The 25,651-nt window shown below is 38.9% G+C and overlaps 1 pseudogene; it reads right to left on the reverse strand.

Moving 5' to 3' along the window:
- Positions 1 to 23,410: 23,410 nt before the first annotated feature.
- On the reverse strand, positions 23,411 to 25,179 carry LOC112408914 (antizyme inhibitor 1 pseudogene; annotated as a pseudogene).
- Positions 25,180 to 25,651: the final 472 nt, after the last annotated feature.

Below are 25,651 nucleotides of genomic sequence, written 5' to 3' on the forward strand. Positions count from 1 at the left end.
AAAAAAAAGTCAAGTTGACATTTAGGGTCAATATTGTATGCTTACTTTATTGATGTTAAATTTTAATTTCAATTAAAGTGTCAGGATCATGCCCCAGGATTTAACTTGGTTAAATCCCTAAGCTGTTGAAATAGCCATGTTTACTTTCTCAATAATTCTCATCTTGGCTTTAAGCCCTTCAACCTAAGTTGAAATCTTCAGATACTCAGGTCCATTATTTACTTTTTTCTTTTAAAGCTTCACTTCTAATATCCAGCACTGCAGACCCTGCATACTTGGGAGCCTTGAACTGGTAAAACTGCCCTGGCCTTTCTGGTGTGCCCTCAGCATGATTTTAAGACTACCTACTGTGAAATTTACAGACATTATTTTCTGCTGCAAACCCAGAGCTCTGAGCTGTCAAAATTCATCCCTGGTTTCAAGTTCAACTCAACTCTACTTTGACAACATGTCTTGTGCTAGCACTGCTGGGTAGATAAATTGTGTTAGAAATAGGACTCAGACCCTCAGAATGATTACAGACTGGTAGAAAAGACGGACATGTACATATGAAATTATTAGAAGACAACACAGGGGACAATATAGTTCACAGACTCTCCATTCCTCAAGAGATTTTAAAAGAATGCCATTAGTGACACCTAGAAAAGGCTTTACGAACAAAGTCGGAATTGAAAGACACCATAATATAGCATGAATGTTATACAAAAAGCAGAAGATATGTGTTGGACTCAGTGATTGCATTTCTCAGGATTCAAGAAATGGAACTCCATCCCTGATCCCCCTTCTCTGTGCTTTTGTGGACACAATATTTCTCTGATGAAGATGAGGTGGTCATCTCACTGTCAGACTGAGGGACATCCTCTAACATGGGAGATTTAAAGAGATGTTGCTCATGTCGGCTATACACCTGCATGCTCAGAGGTGGGAGGTGGGACACCTGACCCTGTCCTGATTCCATCTAACTCCGTGGCATGCAAAGGAACAAAAGGGGCAGGAAATACTCCTTCAGGGACACGCTTGTTAAACAGAAAGCCTCAACCAGAGCCTCAACCCAGACAAGGCCAGCTTTGTCATAGATGGAGTTGAGAAATCACTGATGAAAGACACTTACAACCAAAAATAATCCCCACTGGGCCTGCCCCAGGCTGGATTCCCCCATGAATTTCACATTTCCAGGCCCTTTTCAAGTACTAAAAGAAGTTCTGCTTCTGGTATGGAGGAGTAATCACTAACCAAACCGAATAACAGCTCTAAACTCTGGAGAAAAGTGCAACAAAATCTACCTGGATAGCTAGTGGGAAGCAGCCGCATAGCACAGGGATATCGGCTCGGTGCTTTGTGACCACCTGGAGGGGTGGGATAGGGAGGGTGGGAGGGAGGGAGACACAAGGGGGAGGAGATATGGGAACATGTGTATATGTGTAGCTGATTTGCTTTGTTGTAAAGCAGAAACTAACACACCATTGTAAAGCAATTATACCCCAATAAAGATGTTAAAAAAAAAAAAACTACCTGGAAATTCTGAAGACAGAGCAAAGGCAGGCCTATTTTGAGGGGAGTAAAACTTGGAGCAAGTGACCAGTATGGAATGAGCTCCCTGCTTACTGTGGCTCTGCCCTGGGAGAGACCACGGTTACAGCAATGCTGGTGTGGGTGGCTTAAATTCTGGTGGAAAGCCCCCCATCTTTCTGACCACAGGAACCATGCAAAGGAGCCAGGACAACCAGGGCTGCCAGAAAGTAAGACGGGAGCTCTAGAAAGGAGAGAGCAAGCAAAGGAGAATCTCAAATTCTATATATAAGCCCAGCCTAAGTCTCTGGCTGACAAAAGCTGATTATAGGTATGGCTTAAGGAACCGAAGATCTGTGCCACCACCCAGCACAGGCATGACAACTGGCCATCTGAGTCTAGATCAAGTAAATCGTCTGCTAAAAACAAAACACTGCCACTCCTTGGAGGAATATAACAGAATGCAGAGTCTCTACAATATAACATTCACAATGTCCAGGGTACAATCCAAATTTATTCAACAAGAGAAGACTCAGGAAAATGTGACCCATTCTCAGAGAAAAAGAGAGTCAACATATGCCAACCTGAGATGATCCAAACGTTAGAATTCACAGACCAGGACTTTAAAGCAACTAGTATAACCATATTCACTAAGGTAAAGGAAAACTCACTTGCAATTAATCAAAAAGTAGGAAATATCTATAATAGACGTGATTGTTTATAGAGAAAGTCCTCGGGAAACTACAAAATACCTCCTAGAACTGATAAATGAATTATGGCAAGGTTGTAGGATACAAAATTGATATACAGAAATTCTACTTTTATACACTAGGAGCAAGCAATTTGAAAATGAATTTTTAAAAAACATTAAGTGTATATTTATTGATAAATCTAGACCAAATTATAGTTACAAAGGACAGTATGTAAGAATATGTAAGGCGATACAAAGTCTGACAATTCTCATGCACTAAAACCATTACAAAACAGAGGGAGGCTGGAAAGAATATGTGAAAAGTAAAACAAGCTCACTGAATGCCTTACGGGAATTAACTGGGAGTAAAAGGATGTTACTTCAGAATAGCTTTAGTGGAGGGAAGGGGAGGGGAAAGAAGAGATTATTAGATGATTTCAGTGTTGAGCCAATAGAGAAAGAAACCAAGAGACAAAAATTCCAAATCCAGCATTTTACAAATGAGGAAACACCTGCTAAAGCCCTGGGATGTATACCTTAAGACAATAAACTAGCTTCTTCCTTCACACACACACACACACACACACACACACACAAGAAGACAAGCATTATCTCTTCCTCTATTTAATACTGTCTTGAAACTGATGCAATTAAATAAGAGAAAGCATCTAGAGGAATAAGAATTGGAATGAAAGAGGAAAAACTCTATATGCATGTGATATAATTTTGAAAATTGAAAAGAAACGATGGAAAAACTACTACACATAATAAGAAAATTTAGTAAAGTAGCAGGTACTAAAATTATCATATAGAAAGAAACCCGGTTAGAAGTCTAATGGGAGAGAAAAAACCCATTTCAGTGTAACAGAAGAAGATAATATACCTAGGCACAAACCTAAAAGAAATGCCCAAAATCTATATGAGGAAAACTATAAAATAATCAGAAAGAAACAAAGTAGACTTGAACAAATGAGATGACTCAGCATCCTAAAGATGTCAGTTTTTTATAAGATAATTTGTAAGTGTAATGCAATCTCAATAAAAATACCATCTGATAATTTTTTTTACCTTGAGTCAGACAAGTTGATTATAAAGTTCATTTGGAAGAATAAACAAGGGAGAATCACCAGGAAAAATATTAAAATGAAGAGCAATGCCTATGTGGGTGGAAAGGGGCTAGTCATGTCAGAATTCAACCCTACTCTAAACCTCTAGAATAAAATATTTTGATATTGTTACATGAACAGAAAATACATATCTAAAAAATGACCCAGATATAAACATTTTATTTATTACATGAACATTAAGTATATGGTAATGAAAGCATTTCAAAGTGGAGAAAACATGGTATAAAATTACTGTATAACCACATAGGAAAAGATAAAATCAGATATATTGCTCATACTCTATATTCCAGAATAAATTCCAAATGGATCTGAGATTTAAATATAAAATTAAGTCATGTGGGTACTCGAAAAAAATATTTGTAAATTCCTCTACAGTCTTGGAGGAGGAAAAACCTTTCTAACTGTGACTTAAAACCCAGAATCAAGAAACATATTGATAAATTTTATTACATAAGAAAATTTTTTAAAACATTTGCATGGCAAAAAAAATTATTCTAAGTAAAGAACAAAGGCAAATGACTAAGTAGGAAAAATTATTTTCAACTTATTCATAAACAAAGGCTTAATGTCCTTAATATCTAGAGACCTTTTAAAAGCAGAGAAGAGGCCAACAACACTTTTAAAAATATAATATGTAATAAAGATATGAACTGAGAGTTCACAGGAAAAAATGCAAATGGCTCCTAACCACATGAAAAAATGTTTACCCTCACTCATAATAAAAGCAAAGCAAATTAAAACTACACAGATACTACTCAGCCATAAAAAAAGAATGAAATTTTGTCATTTGCAACAACATGGATGGACTTGAAGGGTATTATGCTACGTGAAATAAGTCAGAGAAAGACAGATGCTGTATGTTATCATTTATAGGTGGAATCTTAAAAAATAAAACAAACTAGTGAGTATAACAAAAAGAAATAGACTCATGGGTATAGAAAACAAACTAGTGGTTACCAGTGGGGAAAGGGGAGTGGGGAGGGGCAATTTAGGGGTAGGGGATTAAGAGGTACAAACTACTATGTAGAAAATAAATATGGTACAAGGACATATTGTACAGCACAGGGAATAGAGCCAATATTTTACAATAACCACAAATGGAGTATAATCTTTAAAAATTGTGAATCACTGTTGTATACCTGAAACATATATAATATTGTAAATCAACTATACTTCATTTAAAAAAATAAATAAAAATAAAAGTTCTTAACTACACTAAGATACCATCTCCCACCAGTCGGGTTGATAAAAATCTCGTGTGACATCATATTCTCTTGAAAATCTGGTGGGAAGGCAAGACAATAAAACCCCTATGGTTAAGAATTTGACAACATCTAGCAAAATTTCCAGAAATCACGGAAGATGTCAAAGACTACAAGAGTCACGTCAAATGGATATAGAAGCCAACTTGAAGAGGCTCCTACTAGCCAAAGATGGGACAATCCAACTACCGGTAAGAACAATTACAGTCAATTGAAACACATTAAATAAGTTTACATCCACAATTCATTATGATACTTAAAAAAATAAACCTTTATTGATCACACTTGTAAATCAACTCATTCTTTGGAAAATGGGTAATAAAAGAAAAGAGTCAAGCATTTATTCTGCTTTTTCTATACAAACTGATGAAGGGAAGTTGATGAGGGAAAGTCTCTATACATTAAAGAGTTAAGGATATTAACGCTTTGTTTACGAATAACTTGCAAATATTTTTTCTACTTTGTCATTTTATCTTATGGTAATTTTTTGCCATGCAAAAGTTTAAAAAATTTTTTATGTAATAAAATTGATCACTTTTTTTATTGCTTCTGGGTTTTAAGTCATCGTTAGAAAGGTTTTCCCTACTCCAAAAAAGATAGAGGAATTCACCCATTTAAAACAAATACTTGTATGGTTCAATTTTTTATATTTAAATCTCTGATCTGTTTAGAATTTCTTCTGGAGTACAAGTGTCTACTGCTCTTGGAGCACCTTTCAATCCATTTACCATTTAAATTGCCCATCCTGGGGCTTTCCTGGTGGCACAGTGGTTAAGAACCCAGCTGCCAATGCAGGGCACATGGGTTCAAGCCCTGGTCCGGGAAGATTCCACATGGCGTGGAGCAACTAAGCCCGTGTGCCACAACAACTGAGCCTGCGCTCTAGAGCCCATGAGCCACAACTACTGAGCCCACATGCCACAACTACTGAAGCTCTCACGCCTAGAGCCCGTGCTCTGCAACAAGAGAAGCCACCGCAATGAGAAGCCTGCACACCGCAACAAAGAGTAGCCCCCACTGGCCACAACTAGAGAAAGCCCACATGAAGCAACGAAGACCCAAAACATTCAAAATTTTATTTATTTATTTATAAAAATAAAATAAAATAAGTTGCCCATTCCTCCCATAATTCAGCCCAGGAGATAGGGACACTGAGGTTCTTCACAGAAACTCCTAAGTTCTATCATCTATGTCCCAGCAATAGCCATTTGGCTTCCATTCTCCTCCCTTCCCTGAGCTGGTCACATTTTCATCTCTTTTTGAATAGGAAATAAATTGTGTCATCTTGCCTTTTAAAACTTCAGCTCTCTGGAATTTGGCTCTTGATATTTAAAACCAAACATTTTTAATGTAAAGCCTCAGCTTTTAAGATTTTTGTTCATGCCAGGCAAGTTCAGGTTTCATCAGAAATCCAACGGACGTTTTTGTTCTAGCTCCATCCATCTGACCCCTGAGAACAGTGTAATAAAAGCTCTCGGTGTACTCTGAATGTGAGTGAGAAGGAAAGAGAAAAGGAAGTTTGGGGATGGGAAGCAGGGACTCAAATTCTGAATACCTGAATTATTATATTTATCACTAGAACACCTTTGGCCCCTCCCTTCTCATGCTCAAGTCTGGCTCCATCCTGTTGCCTCTGAGGTTCTATCTCTAATCCCCTCTCCCCCAAGCCAAGACACGCACCACTTTCAGAACATTGCTGACAACCTGCCTCCTCCAGGGAGCCTTCCCTGACTACATTACCCATCCTGGTCACACCTTCACATCAGCAGCCCTCCCCACAGTTTTGGTGTGTCCAGACAGGGCTTCTCTGCAAAAGCATCTCGGGCCTCAGGACTTCTGAGGCAGGCTGCAAGGTGCCCTGTTTGCCTGCGGGCCCCTAAGCCAGATGAGAGAAATAGAAAAGAAGAAGGCTTTGGGACTGACAGGCTCTCTGAACATAGCAATATGAGAAGACTTAAGAAAAAAGGAAGGAGAGAGCTAGGCTACTCCGATCTGTGGTGGGGAAAAGTGTTACTGTACCAAACTTGGGTCCACTCGCCCTGCACAATAAAACCGATCTACTGACACCGGGCTGTGGTGAAGGAAAGTGCAGTGTTTATTGCAGGGCGCCAAGCTAGAAGTTCAGGCCAGCTAGTGCTCAAAACACCAGAACTCCCCATGGGTTTCAGGAAGGCAATTTTAAAGGCCAGGTGAGGGAGGGGAGTCCCAGGGTGTGTGATCAGCTCATGTACAATTCTCTGATTGGTTGATGGTGAGGTAACAGGGCAGAGCCACAGGGGTTAACAGTAGGCCTGGGGGCTACATGCTCAGGGTCATCAAGTAGTTAATTCCTTCCATTTGGTGGTGATCTTAGCATCTGTAAAAACAACTCAGGATATGTGCATCAGATACTATATATCTAGGTGCTTCAAGAGAGGAGATAAAGCAAAGGGTATGAGGGAGAGGTCTGTCCAGGGAAGGCCCCCGTAGGGTCCTGCTTGGTTACAAAAGGAGTTGGAAAGGAATAAGAAACCTGAGAGATGGAAGGCTGTCCCTAGCCTGTTGCTCAAACCCTCCTCCTGTCCAATCTCTCACGTGCTCATAATTTTCCTGTTTTTATTTTCTATCTTGATTTTAAAAAACATATATTCCTGTATAGCAAATGAAACCATGTTTATGTGACCCAGTTTTTATAGCTCTTTTCACGTACTTTTGACACTTCCATCATAGCATCAACTATTATAATTCTGAGTTCTTTTGGGAAATTGAAAATGAATGCACTGTGAACTCAGGGAGCACGCACATGTGCTCTCCTGCATCTCCCCAGAGGGAGTGCTCAGTAAGTGCTATCAGCTCATCAACTCACTAAATGCCGGCAAGAGATATTTGGATTCAGCAGAATGAAGAACTTCAGAAATTGGCTAGGAACTAGGGCAAAATAGACTCCGGACGCGCAGGCTCAGCGGCCATGGCTCACGGGCCCAGCCGCTCCGCAGCATGTGGGATCTTCCCGGACCGGGGCACGAACCCGTGACCCCTGCATTGGCAGGCGGACTCTCAACCACTGCGCCACCAGGGAAGCCCCCCTTGGAGATCTTTTTAAAAGAGGATTGTCTTCTCACTAAAATGAGTTTGGTATCATTCTCCTCCACTGTCCACTCATTTCCCCTTTCCTCAGGCCAAAGACTGTCAAGGGCGTGGACTACTGCTGCTAAGTTTCCCTTAAAGCCCTAGAAAAGAGGCCCCATGCTTGAGGTCCGTTTGCCATTTCCAATAATCCTATAATAGCAACACTTTGAGAAACCAGCTGTACACCTTGGGATGTGCTCAGCTGCTCCCCCACAAATTAGACCCTGAATCAGCCATTTAGAGCCCCAGGTTCCCAGACCCACCTGGTGATCCTTTCTAGATGATCCCGGCCAAGGTTAGAAAAAGACCTTTCTAGGCCCAGGAGAATGAGTAGAGGACCCTGGAGTTAGTAATCAAGAGTTAATATTCCAAGAGAGGGATTTTGGGAAGTACTTAAAGAGGAACATGGTGTGGTCACACCGGCCATCATAAAAGATTTAGCAGCAGGTAACTTCTTTCCTCACATATTTTGTAGTTTGGGGAGTGTGTGTTTGTTTGTGTGTGTGTGTGTGTGTGTGTGTGTGTGTGTGTGTGTGTGTGTAAACTTAATGAAAAGCTTAGGATATAAAGTTAGGTTTACCCGCTTAATAGTTTCATGGTTTTAAATAAAACATTTAGTATATTCTCTGTTTTCATGTCTGATTCAAAACAATGGTGTTGGTGGTAATAATGCTTAATAATAATATAAACAATAATACTAGCTCTACCTACCTCACGGTGCCATTAAATTAGGCAGGAAAATCACTTTTGTAAATGTAAAACACTATAAAGATGTAAAATATTATTATTGCAATTTCTGACACGCTATTAGAATATTTTTCTTGGAATTGAACTTAAATCGGTCCAATTTCCATCAATAATGTACTCTGAAAGCACAAAAACAAGCCTAATTCTTCTTCCATATGACAGTCCTTTAAGTACTGGGAAATTGTTCCAATGCTATTCCCAAGGCTTCTCCTTTCCAAGTTAAAGGTTCTTAGTATTCTTTGTTTCCCTAGTCACATGTCACATGGTACCATAGGACTTAACTGGGCTTTTATTAAGTTTCCTTTGGCCTCTCCACATCTCCGGATTGCTACAATGGAGGCTGAGGAATAGTGCACGCCCCAGGTAACTTTGGCGCCCCAGGTAACTCTGGTGCTTCCGTTGAGGCAAGCAGGCTCCATCAGCAATGTTTGCCGAATGCCAGGCTACTGTCCTACCCGTGGGACACCACACAGCCCTAGACCAGCTTTGGCCCTCAGTTGCTCCTTCTTGCTGTACTTCAATTAGAAGGAGCCTTGAGCAACACAAAAACCAAAAGGGTGTAAAAAAATTACACCCCAAGCTTGAACACCAATGAGATCTCACTTTAGCCTAACGAAATCCTATGAATTATAATGAGAGAAGAATCATTTCCATATTAGATTTCTATAGCTTCTTTCCTCTAAAATGCTCAGGGCACCGTACTGGGAAATTTTCATGCATTAACGTATGATTTCTTCAGTGCTACAGGGCGCAGCTTCTCAGGGCTTGGCAAAGGCCATTTCACTCACTCAGGCTGAGCTCTCCCTCCCTTGAAATGCAACCATTTCTTGTCTATTGCACACCCAGGGTGCCCTGTGGTACAGAGCATGGGTGGAGAAAGCCAAGCTGCAGCAGAAACACAGATGGAACTCTAGACACAATCCAATCCACTCCTCACCCCCCAAAAATGATAACAAATGAACTTATTTACAAAACAGAAACAGAGTCACAGACTTAGAGAACAAACTTATGGTTACCAGGGGGTAAGGGTTGTGGGGGGAGGGAGAGACTGGGAGTTTGGAATTGACATGTACACCCTGCTATATTTAAAATAGATAACCATTCTGGCCGATCAGAATGGCCATTATCAAAAAATCTAGAAACAATAAATGCTAGAAAGGGTGTGGTGAAAAGGAAACCCTCCTGCACTGCTGGTGGGGATGTAAATTGATACAACCACTATGGAAAACAGTATGGAGATTCCTTAAAAAACTAAAAATAGAACTACCATATGACCCGCTACTGGGCATACACCCTGAGAAAACCATAATTCAAAAAGAGTCATACAAAAAAAACAAAAGTACATTGGGCTTCCCTGGTGGCGCAGTGGTTGAGAGTCTGCCTGCCGATGCAGGGGACACGGGTTCGTGCCCCAGTCTGGGAGGATCCCACATGCCGCGGAGCGGCTGGGCCCGTGAGCCATGGCCGCTGAGCCTACGCGTCTGGAGCTGTGCTGTGCTCCACAATGGGAGAGGCCACAACAGTGAGAGGCCCGCGTACCGCAAGAAACAAAAAAACAGAACAAAAAAACAAAAACAAAAAGAGTCATGTACCACAATGTTCATTGCGGCTCTATTTACAATAGCCAGACGTGGAAGCAACCTAAGTGTCCATCGACAGATGAGTGGATAAAGAAGATGTAGCACATATATACAACAGAATATTACTCAGCCATAAAAAGGAATAAAATTGAGTTATTTGTTGTGAGGTGGATGGACCTAGAGTCTGTCCTACAGAGTGAAGTAAGTCAGAAAGAGAAAAACAAATACCGTATGCTAACACATATATATGGAATCTAAAAATAATGGTACTGATGAACCTAGTTGCAGGGCAGGAATAAAGAGGCAGACATAGAAAATGGACTTGAGGACATGGGGTGGGGAGGCGAAGCTGGGGCGAAGTGAGAGTAGCATCGACATAGATACACTACTGAATGTAAAATAGTTGGCTGGTGGGAAGCAGCAGCATAGCACAGGGAGATTGGCTCGGTGCTTTGTGATGACCTAGAGGGGGTGGGATAGTGAGGGTGGGAGGGAGGCTCAAAGGGTAGGGAATATGGGGACACGTGTATGCATATGGCTGATTCTCTTTGTTGTGAAACAGAAACTAACAATATTGTGAAGCAATTATACTCCAGTAAAGATCTATTAAAAATTAAAAAATAAATAAAGTAGATAACCAACAAGGACCTACTGTATAGCACAGGGAACTCTGCTCAATATCCTGTAACAACATAAACAGGAAAAGAATTTGAAAAAGGATAGATACACGTATAGGGAAAGGAAGGGAGGGAGGGAGGGAAGAGAAGAGAAATCGTGACCCTGAGAAATGACTTCCTCAAAGTCACAGCTACTTAGGGACAGCATTAGGCACTTTATTTTACTTCCTCTCATCTGAAAAACGCAAAAAAATCAGGTAAGGCTGCACAACACCCCCGAGAATGAGAGAACTGGGAACAACAGGAAATTTCCTTAAAGCTGTCTTAGCTTTTACCATAAAAACCTGTAAGTTTCCCAAAGAAGAACAACCATAATGACTAGGTGAGTACATGGGCCAAATGAAGGCAGGATCAAGTCGCCCGGGTTAGCTCTGTCAGTCATGATTTAAAAGGGTGGGACAAACAATGTCCAGTGTTTCACAGTTGTTATGTATCAAGGAGAAAAACTAATTTGAGAGGCAAGGGGAAGATTAATTGGGCAACAGAGATGAAGAAGCTGAATCAAGAGAGGAAAAGTTAAGGCTGAGCATTTGAGAATGCTGCCCAGCACAGCCTCCCATAAGGACCCTGGGCGCTTTATTGCAGACAATCTTTGTTTGGGCAGGAAAATGAGCTTGCCATGCTGCTGCTTTAGTTTTCGTGATGATTTACAGGACATATATATATATACACACACACAAAGATAATGTTTAAACACTCCTACGGTCATGAAAAGTCTTCCCTGAAAGCCTGTTCTATCTTTTTAAATTAATACTCAAAGCAATTAAATCATGGCGTGCTCCCATTACCTGCCAAGTTTTGTTATTTTAAAAATACAACAACACGGTTTTGGATTCTATTCTTTGGTCTACATGCAGCCTTTCAAAGGTGGTTTCCTTGGTGGCCTCAAACATGAACTTTCATCCAGGCAGTAAAAACAGCTTTGAGATGGCTTCCTTTTGCTTGAGAAGGCTCTCCTTCAAGGGGTGCCACACTCTCTGCCCTTTACGGGAAGAGGAAAAGAAAAGGACCAAAGGGATGTAGTGTGCAAGGTCGCCATCACGCTGCAACCCACACAAAAGCCAGCACTTGATAATGGCTCTAGCTGCCCCCCTCTAGGCTACTTTTCCTTTTGGACACTTAGGGACTTAATAGGCATGTATAGCTTCTTGGAAAACTTTCTGTTGGCTGTGCTAGAAGAAACAGTCCAAATCATGAGGGGGTGAGTAGTGTATTGTTGACTTTGAGTAGACTCATGTCATCCTCAGTAGAATCCCCAAAACTCACTGTAACAAACAGATCCAAAGAGACCTCAAAGGTGATCCCCAATGCTGGGCCAGAACAGACCTCAAGGTGTCCAATACCTACCCCAATGGCCAGAATTTTCAAATGATATAAGCCACCTGAAGGATTTTTTATAAAGAAAAGACGTGATATTCACTGATTAATGTTCATAATGAAGAGTCCACAACATCTCTAGATAAAAACTAGCCAACATCATGTCCTTTACAAAAAGATCTACTTTGACAAATTGGTATTTATCCTTAATGCTTGAGTAAGCACCTTCATTACACAAGGGTGCTGAGCTAGGTGCCATGGGGGACACATATAAGTATAAGCCAATCCTTACCTCAGGACTGTTACAATTTATTGGAGATAGAAGACAGGTCCACGTGAAAAGAGAACCACCAAAGGCAGTGAAAGAGGGCTGCATTAGTGTCAAGTGAGTGAAAGCATCAACAGCAAACTCTAGGCAACTCACCTGTACTGGTGACAAGGCCCTACATTCTAGAGACCAGGAAAGTCCTCACAAGCCAAAGGGGGAGAAAACAACTGTGACTATCAGGAAATATCAAATACAGCTTCAGAGCTACTGTAAGCTCTGTCTCCTATTATTCACAACAGACCTATATTCATTTCACCCACCAGCCCAGGGGCTAATTATGCCCCCCTCCAGATGCAGAAGAGAGGCTGTCCAAGATCAGCCTCCTGCCTCGGGAAGTACAGACAGATAGAAGGACCAGGGCACCAGAGGCCATTCTCCCTGCTGGAGGGCTGCATCAATCTGGTGGTGCTGTGTCAAATGTTTGCCAAGAGCAACAGAAGGTGTTTTCCCTCTTGGAATTTTTTTTCTTCCTCCCTCCACCCTGCCCCTAAAGGTAGCTCAAATATGACTCATAATTGGGGCATCTGGTAGTCACCCTCTTTACCCACTTATCCAAAGTCCCCTGGGTTCCTATAAGCTCAACCTCTCACCATTCAGAAGGCACTGAGGTATGATGGGATTCATCACAGAGTACAGAATCATAGAAGTGAAAAATCTTAGGGTCTTTCAGATATTGGAATCCTTCCACAACATTTCCCCCAGATGTACATCAAACCTATGTGTATCAGCAAACTTCCTACCCACAATGGGCAAGCTAGCCCATATTGGAACTGTTCTGATTAACTTTTTCCTCCCCTACCTGAATTTCCCCAATACTTCTTTGAGTTGCTCCTAATCCCATCTCTTAGGTTCACCCAGATCCAGTCTAATTCCTGTTCCACAAGACAGCCCATCAGATATTTGAAACCTCTCAGATCCTTTTGAGACCTTTCTTCCACTAGATCAACACAGAGGCTTCCTTCAACCATTCTAGATATCACCTGGTTTCAAACCCTTTCATTTTCTCATTTGTTACTTAAGACTATAAGAGATCAATTTGCCTATTTCTCTCTTTAAACTTAGCCCCTAAAAAGGAATAAAACACTCTAGACATAAACTGGCCAATAAAAGTAAAATGGAAACTCTTTATTTTAGATTCTTAGCTACTCTAATTTATATAAACTAAGACTGCATTCAACTCTAAGTTGTGGTCACATGGCATGGCATGTGCTTATTGTAGACTAAAATCATTTAGCTGCAAGTGCTTCCCACCTGTGGGTGAAATCATTGATTATGCCTCCCTCACACAGCTGGGTGTTATCCCCAAAACTATGTAAGAAACTGACATCTTTCATGCTCTTTCCACTCCTTCTATTTGACCCCCAACTATAGATTTAAATGACTAGGAAAAGAAACCTTTCCTCCCAAGAAATCTCCCTGGGAAGATGTCAACATGGAGTTCTGAGATACAAAAAAAAAAGCTTCAGCAGCTTCAGAGGACCCCAAAACTGTTCCTGATTTCCATTCTGAACCTTTCCTTCCAGTGTCCCTAAACAAATCAGAAAGCCCTAAGGAGAGGCCCTGAGACGTGAGTGAACCTTTCCCATAGCCAAGGGAGAAGGGAGGGGACCTGCATTCAACCAGGCATTTAGTTCAGTCTCTTCTTTTTTGTTTTTTGGTTTTTTTTTTTTAACATCTTTATTGGAGGATAATTGCTTTACAATGGTGTGTTAGTTTCTGCTGTGTAACAAAGTGAATCACTATACATATACATATATCCCCATATCCCCTTCCTCTTGCATCTCCCTCCCACACTCTCTATCCCACCTCTCTAGGTGGTCACAAAGCACTGAACTGATATCCCTGTGCTATACAGTTGCTTCCCACTAGCTATCTTTTTTACATTTGTTAGTGTATATATGTCCATGCCACTCTCTCACTTCGTCAGCTTACCTTCTCCCTCCCCGTGTCCTCAAGTCCATTCTCTACCTCTGCGTCTTTATTCCTGTCCTGCCCCTAGGTTCTTCAGAACCATTTTTTTCTTTTTGGGATTCCATATATGTGTTATCATACGGTATTTTTCTCTTTCTGACTTACTTCACTCTGCAGGACAGACTCTAGATCCATCCACCTCACTACAAATAACTCAATTTCGTTTCTTTTTATGGCTGAGTAATATTCCATTGTATATATGTGCCACATCTTCTTTATCCATTCATCTGTCAATGGACACAGGTTGCTTCCACGTCCTGGCTATTGTAAATAGTGCTGCAATGAACATTGTGGTACGTGACTCTTTTTGAATTACGGTTTTCTCAGGGTATATTCTCAGTAGTGGGATTGCTGGGTCGTATGATAGTTCTATTTTTAGTTTTTTAAGGAACCTCCATACTATTCTCCGTAGTGGCTGTATCAATTTACATTCCCACTGACAGTGCAAGAGGGTTGCCTTTTCTCCACACCCTCTCCAGCATTTATTGTTTGTACACTTTTTGACGATGGCCATTCTGACCGGTGTGATGGCCATTCTGACTACCTCATTGTAGTTTTGACTTGCATTTCTCTAATGATTAGTGATGTTGAGTATCCTTTCATGTGTTTGTTGGCAATCTGTATATCTTCTCTGGAGAAATGTCTATTTAGGTCTTCTGCCCATTTTTGGATTGGGTTGTTTGTTTTTTTGATATTGATCTCCATGAACTGCTTGTATATTTAGAGATTAATCCTTTGTCAGTTGCTTCATTTGCAAATATTTTCTTGCATTCTGAGGGTTGTCTTTTCATCTTGTCTATGGTTTCCTTTGCTATGCAAAAGATTTATGTTTCATTAGGTCCCATTTGTTTATTTTTGTTTTTATTTCTATTTCTCTAGGAGGTGGCTCAAAAGGATCTTGCTGTGATTTATGTCAGAGCATTCTGCCTATGTTTTCCTCTAAGAGTTTGATAGTGTCTGGCCTTACATTTATGTCTCTAATCCATTTTGAGTTTATTTTTGTGTATGGTGTTAGGGAGTGTTCTAATTTCCTTCTTTTACATGTACCTGTCCAGTTTTCCCAGCACCACTTATTGAAGAGGCTGTCTTTTCTCCATTGTATATTCTTGCCTCCTTTATCAAAGATAAGGTGACCATATGTGCGTGGGTTTATCTCTGGGCTTTCTATCCTGTTCCATTGATCTATATTTCTGTTTTTGTGCCAGTACCATACTGCCTTATTTAGTTCAGTCCCATCTGATCACTAGATTGTAAGACACTGAAGATATGGACAGGTTAAGCATCATAAGATATTGACTGAACAAGTGAATGAACAAATGCTGAAGCTTTGTGTAATGGTTACGGTCTTAAAATTTTATTACAGGTTTTTGTGGTGATGATCTATTTTATGGCTTATTTAAAAAATAAAATGTAAGCATAAAACTTATTTTAAAAGCTCTTTAGTGTCAAAAGTAAATTTAAAATTAAGCTCACATGAAAGTGGAAGAAAAAGAAGGGGACAGAATACATAGGACAAAATCTTCCATCACTTTGCTGCAGGCGAACCTCCCATAACTCTCTCTCTTTGATTGTTGTTGCATCAAGTCCACATGCCTTGGACAGGCCTTAAAGATTTCTATTATTTGGGGTCCTCCTTTTATCCAGTCATATTTCCCAAATATGACTTCTACCGTGGTTGGGTCAGCCTGAACTCTTATGATGGTTGCCAGGAGATTTCTGTAGCCCAAAGGAACCTCCACCTCTTCTTCACCATATCTTTCAAGAAAAACACCCATAAAACCTCCTCTGAAAGTCTTCTCTGGCTAGTGCCATCCCACACTGACTATCCTGTTTCTTTCTCTAAAGCATATGGACCATGTGTAAGACAGTATGTTGGTTATCTTCTGACTAAAGAAGGTATAAGAATTCACTTTAAAAGAGTAATACCAAAATAATGAATTATTATTATGATTATATTTTAACTTATATGTTTGTCTCCCTTCCCCAGGGGGTTCATAAGCTCCCTAAGGGTAAGAGCAGTAGTCTTTATTTTGTATTCCTTAAAAATGCTAGATAACAACAGTTAAATAAAATAGATGCTAGATGACTAAATGAATGAATAATGCATTTCAGCTTATGAGTCTTTGAAGACTTCACTGCTAGAGTGGTCTGAGGCTCTAGTGCTGAGATAATGATAAGCTTGGTCACAACCAACTAAGCAAATGACTAGTGACAAATTCTGCTGACCCCCAACCCTGAGAGAACTCATCAGCTGGTGACCATAATAATCATTAAATAACCTGCTGTCCCTGTCACTCTCCTACATTTAGTCCTCTATACTTCAACACCTAAATCACCATTTCATCATGTCAACTCCCTGCTCAAAAACCTGGATGTAAGGACTCCCTATTGCATGCAGTAATTCTCAATCTGCATAGTACTAATAGAATAGAAGGTGGGAGTTTTGTCACTTAAGTCCTAAAACACATCTTAGCAGAGCGGCTACCACATAAGTTGGAAAATTTTATTGTGCGTAACGAGACATATTTCTGAGGAATGTGTGCCATGGACCGAATTGTACCTCCCCAAATTCATATGCTGAAACCCCAACCCCCAATGCGATGCTATTTGGAAATGGGGCCTTTGGGAGACAATTAGGTTTAGATGAGATCATGAGGGTGAGGTCCTCATGATGGGATTAGTGCCCTTATAAAGAGAGACACTAGAGCTCTCCTTTCTCTCTCTCTCTCTCTCTCTCTCTCACATTTGAGGACATAGTAAAAAGGAGGCCATCTGCAAGACAGCTCTCAACAGAACCCAACCATTGTGGCACCCTGATAATGGACTTCCAGCCTCCAGAAATGAGAAAAATAAATTTCTATTGTTTAAGCATCTAGTCTATGGTAGTTTGTTATGGTAGCCCAAGCCAACTAAGACAACATATATGACCCATATTAACTGTATGAAGGCACACACAATAAACACATACATCTCATTACACAAACTCAAATATACACTGATAAATACTGTTCTAGACTTCAGTTCCACCCATGAATAAATAACTGCTATGGAAATTGCTCTCCTGACTTAAAATATATTAAAGATAAAATATATTAAGCAACTATGTTCAGATATTGGACTATAAGCAATGCAAGATTATGACCCTTGAAAAAAGGGAGTTAAATATAATAAGTTTTATATTCATCCTGACTATCCACCTGCAAGGAAATTCCAAATTGCAGCACAAGGAGGGGGAATCCAAACAAAGCTTGCTGGTCTTGCCAAGTTGAGGAGACAGAGATTGAAATTTGAGAAGCCCAAAGAAGCTAGAAGTTGCAGAGTAGAATACTGAAAATAAGGGAGCTATATGAAGGTAGAGCTCCAGGAATTTGCATAGGGGTTCCCTCAAACTTTGCCTGAATACTAACCTGTACACACATAGGGTCAAGTTCCAACATGTCAGGAAAGAACAATTAGCAGAGAGCTGTAAGCCAAGAAATTCCCAGAGCTCAAACAGATCTGAAAATCATTCGAGTTTGCATCAGCCAGAGTGGACAGATCTCACTTAATTCAGGAATCATTCAGTAAAGTCACCAGAAGAGTCAGAGCTTAGTAATGCGGCAAATAGACCCTACTATATTGGAGCTGTAGACCTGCCCTGAAAAACCTTTAAAACAAACCTCAAGAGGATCAATCTGATGTTCAAGCAACTTAGCTGCCTGCCAAAACAAAACCATCACTCTTTAAAGAAATACAACAAAATCAAGCACTCAACAAAGAAAATTCACACTGCTCAGTTTCCAAAGAAAATAACTATTCGAAATGCAAAAGCAGAATATTGTGACTCAAAACCATGAAGAAAATCAGTCAATGGACACAGATCTAGAAATGACAGATTTGACAGGGAATTTTCAGACAAGGATGTAACACAACAATTATAAATGTTACAACTATGTATAAGTATTTAAAAGGAAACATGAACGTATGAAGAGAGGAATGAAACATATAAGTAAAAATAACATAGATCATCTGGAGATTAAAATGCATTATTTGAAATGAAAAGTTCACTGAATGGCATTAAGAGCAGATTAAATACTGCAAAAGAAAATATTAATGGACTTGAAGACATAACAGTTGAAATTATCCTAATGAAGTACAAAAAGAAGAAAAAAATAAGACAAAATACCCATACCTCAGTAACCAGTAGGACAATATCACACTGTCTAACATATGTGTAGTTAGAGCTCCAGAAAGGAGGAAGGGAAGAATAAAAACAAATTTGAATACATAAATGGCTGAATGTTTTCCAAATTTTGTAAACATTATAAATCTACAGATCAAAGACACTGAATAAATGGTTTAAGCATATAGTCGAAGCAGTCTAAACACACCAGAGAACTGTCATATTCTATCTCTCAAAACCAGTGACAAGGAGAATATCTTTTTAAAAAGCCATAGAGAAAAAAAATGCCATATGGAGGAACAAAGGTAAGATTTATGCAGACTTCTTTATTTTTTTTAAGTTTTTTTGATGCGGACAATTTTTAAAGTCTTTATTGAATTTGTTACAATATTGCTTCTATTTTATGTTCTGGTTTTTTGGCCATGAGGCACATGGGATCTTAGCTCCCCAACCAGGAATCGAACCCGCACCCCCTGCATTGGAAGGTGAAGTCTTAACCACTGGACTGCCAGGGAAGTTCCTATGCAGACTTCTTATCAGAAACAATGCAAGCCAGATGACAATAAAATGACATTTTTAAAGTGCCAGCCTAGAATTTAAAATCCAGTGAAAATATCAAAATGAAATTTTAAAATGAAGTGAAAGTAAGTATTTTTCAGACAAAGGCTGAGAAAATTTGTTGCCAGAGACCTTCAGTCCAAGAAACGTAAATCCAAGTATTCAGGAAGAAGGAAAATAATACCAGATAGAAACTTGAAGCTACCCAAAGGAACGAAGAAAGTTGAAAATAATAAGTATGAGGATAAAATGTAAAAATCATTTTTCACATATTTTTAAGATAACTATTTTAAAAACTAACATGAATGTATTGTGAAGTTTATAATATATGTTGAAGTAAATATATGACAACAATAACATGGAGGACAGGAAGGGAAACACAGAAGTATATTATTCTAAAGTTCTTGTACTATATATGAAGAAGTATAATATTATTTAAAGGTAGACTATGTTAAGTTAAAGATCCATATTGTAAACCCTAGAGCAAACACCCACACACATATATACATACACACAAGAGGTATAGCTAGTAAGCCAATAGTGGGGAGAAAAGAGAATACCACAAAATATTCAATTAAAAAAAGGTAGAGAAAGAGGAAAATATGAAAAAAGAACAGAGTAAAGAAAATATAAAGAGAAAACAAAGAGAAAAATGTAGATTTAAACCCAACTATATAAATAATTACCTTAAATGCAAGTGATCTAAATTGTCCAATTAAAAGGCAGAGGTTGTCAGACTGAATAAAAAAGCATAACCTGGGACTTCCCTGGTGACACTGTGGTTAAGAATACACCTGCAGGGGACACAGGTTTGAGCCCTGGTCCAGGAAGATCCCACATGCTGTGGAGCAACTAAGCCTGTGAGCCACAACTACTGAGCCCGCATGCCACAACTACTGAAGCCCGTGTGCCGAGCCCGTGCTCTGCAACAAGGGAAGCCACCGCAATGAGAAGCCCACATACCACAACGAAGAGTAGCCCCTGCTTGCTGCAACTAAAGAAATCCTGTGCACAGCAACAAAGACCCAATGCAGCCAAAAATAAAATAAATAATTTTTTAAAATTAAAAAATAAGAGTTTCTAGAAAAAAAAAGCATAACCCAAGAGCATACGCCATCTAGAAGAAAGCAACATTAAATATAAAATCAAAGATAAGTTAAAACTAAAATGATGTCAAAAAGATATATGATGCAAATACTAACAAAAAGAAAACTGGAGTGCCTATGTCAATATCACAAGGAATATAGCCAGGGATAAAGAGCCACATTTCATAATGATAAAAGGGTCACTTTCTCAAGAAAACATGATAGTCCGAATTCCTAAAAGCAGAGTTTTACAATACAGGAAGCAAAACATGAACTGAAAGGGAAAAATGAACACATAATTATAGGTAGAAATTTCAACATGTTTCTCAATTGTCTTAATTTGAGAAATTAAGAAATTTGACAAACTTCTCAATTTATCTTAATTGACAAAATAAGTAGACTAAAAAAATTCAATAAAAGTAACAGAGGACTTGACCAACACTTGAACCAACTTGAAATAACTGACATTTACAGAACATTCCACTCCACTCAGTAGCATGTACTCAGAGAACTTATAATGTTCTCTGACCACAAAAAAATGAATAAATCAACAATAAAAAAATTAATTGGTAAATATCAAAATGTATTAAAATCAAACAAAATGCTTGAAAATAATCCATCGATCAAATAAAAATCATAACAATTTTTAAAATATCTTGAAATGAATGACAATGCAAACATATATAAATATACGGCATGCAACTAAAACCGTGCTAATTGGGAAATTCCTAGTTTTAAACACTTATATTAGAGAAGAAGAAAGGTATAAAATAAATTATCTAAACTTTCACCTTAAGGAGCTAGAAAAAGAGCAAATTTAAACTAAGAAGGAAAAAAAGGAAATAATAAAAATAAAAGCAGAAACCAATGGCATAGAAAATGGATAAAAATAGAGAAAAATCAATGAAAAAATAATTGTTTTAAAAGATCATTAGCAGCAGCATCAATTAGCATGAAATATTCAGGGAGAATTTAAACAAAATATGTGCAAAACCTGTACACTGAAAAATACAAAACATTTTTTTTAAGAAGGAATAAAAACATTTTATCTGTGTATTCAGAATCACACACAAGTTACCTTTACAGTTCAATTTACTATATAGAAATCATTTGGGTTTTATAGTTTCAGCTAAATTCTGAACTGAGATTAATATTTTTTTTAAAAAAAATATTGTTACATAAATTCAGTATTTTAAGCACACCAAATTGAAATACATAAGTTCAAACTTCAGATTTATGGCAAACAGTCTTCAAATACAACGCAGATATTTCTTAAAGTTACCGTATCATTCACATGTCTTACTTGCAACTCTGAGCTGTTATACACAGAATAGCTCTCCTATAAATATGGCAAAATCAATATGCCATGAAGCTCAAAGTTGTATAGTCAGGCCAATGACTCGAAGTTGTACCATCTCTTAAAAGATGTGGCATTTCTGGACCAAAAAGCACAACAAGTAAAGAAGGTTAGGAACAATTCCTCCTCCTTATTACAGTTTAAAAAAGTTGCATGGTAGCTTGGAATTTTGCATAAAACACCACATTACACCTTGGAAAAGTCCAAGGGTAATTAGAACAACAGATTGGGGTCCTTTTTTTTTTAATTAATAGAACCCACAAAATTCAAATAGGAATTAATCAAATCAAAAATATTAAGCACCTACTGGTTTAAGAGATTGAAATTTATTAGAGATTCATGACCAATTTCCTTCCACCTTGAAATCAAGGTGTAAAAACCAGCTATTAAGTGCATTCCAAACTTCTCCTATTAGCACAGGTAGAATTTTCTGTCCATTGCCACCAAGGTGAAGTCACATTTCCTCTTGGTAGACAGAAATTCCACATCTGAACATAGAGTAAGTTAGGAAAAAATGACCCCTGTTGTTTATTACTATTGTGACTCTGAGATCTAGGATAACAAATATACTAGCAGTGAACAATGCAAATTCCTGGCAACAACTGTCAGGTTAGTGACTCTAACTCACTTCCCCCAATCACCATAAAATTTTAGTATGAAAAGAATTAAAACTACACTAAGCTGAACAAATAGGAAATAACAAGAAGCTAATAGCTGAAACAAAACAAACCCTAAGTTTGAAATCACTGCAACTGAGAAATTGAAAATAGGTGTGCTTCACCGCACCCCACCTCACAATTTTCAATTTAAATAATATTCTGTGCAAAGGAGCATCAGGTTTCTGGATATAGATGTAGCCCTTCTTTAAGATTCAGTGAGCTGCAGAGTTTTCTGCGATTTTATTTCTCTCACCCAAAGTTTATTCAAGGTACTTAAGAGAATCTTCCGTTTCAGCCAAAAGATATGTGATTCAAAGATTTACTAAGGTACTCTATCTGTACAGAAACAGCTGTTAATTATTACAATTGGTTTATGCAGGATTAACATTTTTGGTGTTAAAATTGTTAAACGTCATGCTTACTGCACATCAACTCTCCATAATGAATCTCAACTTCACAATGATTTACCGAACATTTTACTTAAATTACTAATTAAATAACTGAAAAATGTACTGAGCCAAACTAAATTTAAATGGGCTATAAAGGAAAATAACCTTCTAAACAGTCCATATACACATCTCTTTCGAAACTGCCTTTGCTAGCTAGCCCCTTTCCCAAAGTTTTAGCCTGAAAAAACAGTAAAATCTACACAAAATTTTATTGCAATCATACAAGGGTAACATTAGGACAAATACAACAAATACTATGATGCAATTTTACATTTATTAAACTACAGTTCAAGGCACAAATTTACACATTCTAAATACACTAAACATATCTAATGAAATCACACTGGTCTTCCACTGATATTTGATATATCTGGGTGAAAGACATTAACTTTACAAGACTTTTTAACACGAATCCTTAGTATAAAAACTGTGTCCTTGTATGTAAACGTTTTAATGAGGAACCCAATTAATGGGCTTCCACCTCCACTAAGTCATCCTTTTCTTTTTTTTTTTTTGCGGTACGGCATGTGGGATCCTCCCGGACAGGGGCATGAACCCGTGTCCTCTGCATCGGCAGGCGGACTCTCAACCACTGTGCCACCAGGGAAGCCCAAAGTCATCCATTTTGTTGCATATTTTATTTTAAACGCTTAAGGGGTAGGGCAAACTGGTAAGTTTAAATGTGGATACATTCTCTTCATCTCAATTACCCCCAGTGAATTATGGATGAGAGCTAATTTTGTCTGGTCCCAAATAGCTATTACTAGTAGTTTTTGTTTCCAAGAGAATTAACTGAGTAAGATTGTTCAAATTTTTTCCACACTGGAATGTAGACCAGCTTAACCTGCAACTTCAGATCTAAAAAAGCATTAATGCCTGCTAAAGCTTCAGTGGAAAAGCTGTCTTCTTGGCTCAGCTGAATGCAAGAAGGCACAAAGAAGAAGTTCTCCATCATTGTGTCTGAAGTAATTCCAGAATCTTGCATCTCATACCAATCACCATATGACATCATATAATAAATAGCTGGCCTTTGAAAATCATTAAAACAGATGGTTTGTGAAAGAATCTGCTCCCATGTTATCAAAGATAAGCCAATCTCCCACAGTCAGCTCAGGAAGAAGACAGTTTTCCACAATTTGATCAAGCTCATCACAGGATGGACCCCAAAGGCTGCTTGTAAACAGAGGCTCATCTTCCTTGTATTTCTTGTGAACCTCTGGAATGGTATTTAAGTCCTCAGACCGTTTACTTGCAAAAGAACCATAAACACCGTCGTTCATATAATACATGAAGGTTGGTTCATCACTTCCGGTTTTTCCTACTCCAGAGGAAAACTTATTTTCAACTTTCTTTGCAATGATATTAACTGCAAGTGTAAATGCAGAAGACACATAGTAGCTTCCGGGTTCAGAAATTATCTTAGTGTCAGATCCTTCAGGAAAGTAGACATCCAACAAAGGGCTGATAACATGATTAACCTCTTCCAATCGAAATTCGGTTCCTGTGAAGCCAATGTCTAACATGTTCATTGTGAAGCCAAATTCTCCAGCCATATCAAATACACATCGAGCATCAGATAGAGCATGTACATATACTTGAGAATCTTTGCAAGCACTTGAAACATGAAATTTAACCCCAATAATTTGGACATCAAGTTCCTTAGCACATTCCAAAAGATGCCTACATTTCTTCAGGGTAGTGCCAAACTTTGTTACCCTCTTCACCTCCAATATTATCTTCTGTTGTGATATGTAGTAAGACCTTGGCATTTGGGTGATCACGTGCAATTGTCTTCAATTTGACTTCATTGCCACATGTCATGATATTCACTCCAACTTTTGCCGCATACTTTATCTGAGACACTTGCTTGCAAGGACTTATGTAAATGATGTTTTCTGGAGATACACCCAATTCTTGCACTAAAGCCATTTCAGTTTTACTGGAACAAGCAAATCCAGTTCCAAGAGCTGCCCAAACCTCAAGTACAGCTGGAGTGGAGTTGCACTTTACCGTGTAGAATGGCTTTATCTGAGCCACCATGTTCTGCCAGTGACTGTGTTTCTTCACAATCTTTCCAAGATCTCCCACAAAAAATGCATTTTTCTTTGTCAGGGTATGTCCATAAACATAGTTATCAACAACATTTCCAAGGTTTGTTCCTTCATCCAACGGGCCAACGGAGTAGTTTGCATTGTCAATAAATCCTTTCATCTCAGCCGTATTCCACAAAGCCGAAAGTCATAAACCAGGAAAAACAAGAGACGGGCCACCAAGCCTTACATCTGGGTCCTTAGAATATGCAACAAAATGGACAAGTTAGGAGATGGAACCCGCCTATCATCATCTAGGTTCCCAAGGTGGCTCAGCGTTGAAGTCGAACTGCTCTCTATACAGCACTTCTCCTAGGCCCTCTGGGTAGTTGTATACTTGGTCAGAAAGTTCGCCGTGAGATAACGGCCCAAAGAGTCGGGTAAAGCGTCTTCTCTTTTTAGGCGGAATTTTAAAAGAGGGATGTGGTTACCTTGAGCAGAAATACCCAAGGCCGCCTGGGCCATAGGCTGCGGGGACGACGTTGGAGGAAAAGCGCGGCACCGACACCAGCTGTGCAGCAGTGGTGGTGGCGGCCGAAGGAGAGAAACAGAACAACAGCGCGGGGAGAAGAAGAAAGGCGAGGGCTGGATTCAGCCTCGTCACACCGCAGAGCAGAGAGCGAGAAAGGATGAGAAAAGGCAGAGAAGGTGAAAAAACGAAACACTGCAACTGAGTGAAGAGCCACGGAGCGTGGGGAATACAAAACATTTTTGAGTAAATTAAAGTAGACCTAAATAATTGGAAAGATATGCGATATTCATAGATTGGAATTAACATCTTAAAAACACTATTTTTAAGATGTTAATTCTGCTTAAATTGATATGTAGATCCAGATTGGGATTCTGATGAAAATGCCAACAGGCTCTCTTGCAGAACTTGACAAGTTGACTTTAAAACTGATATGTAACTTCAGAGAAATTAAAATATCCAAAACAATTTTGAAAAAGAATTAGGTTGGAAAACTTAAAGTAAG

This window comes from Neophocaena asiaeorientalis, unplaced genomic scaffold (genome assembly GCF_003031525.2).
Source record: "Neophocaena asiaeorientalis asiaeorientalis breed wild unplaced genomic scaffold, Neophocaena_asiaeorientalis_V1.1 scaffold182, whole genome shotgun sequence".
Taxonomy (NCBI): domain Eukaryota; kingdom Metazoa; phylum Chordata; class Mammalia; order Artiodactyla; family Phocoenidae; genus Neophocaena; species Neophocaena asiaeorientalis.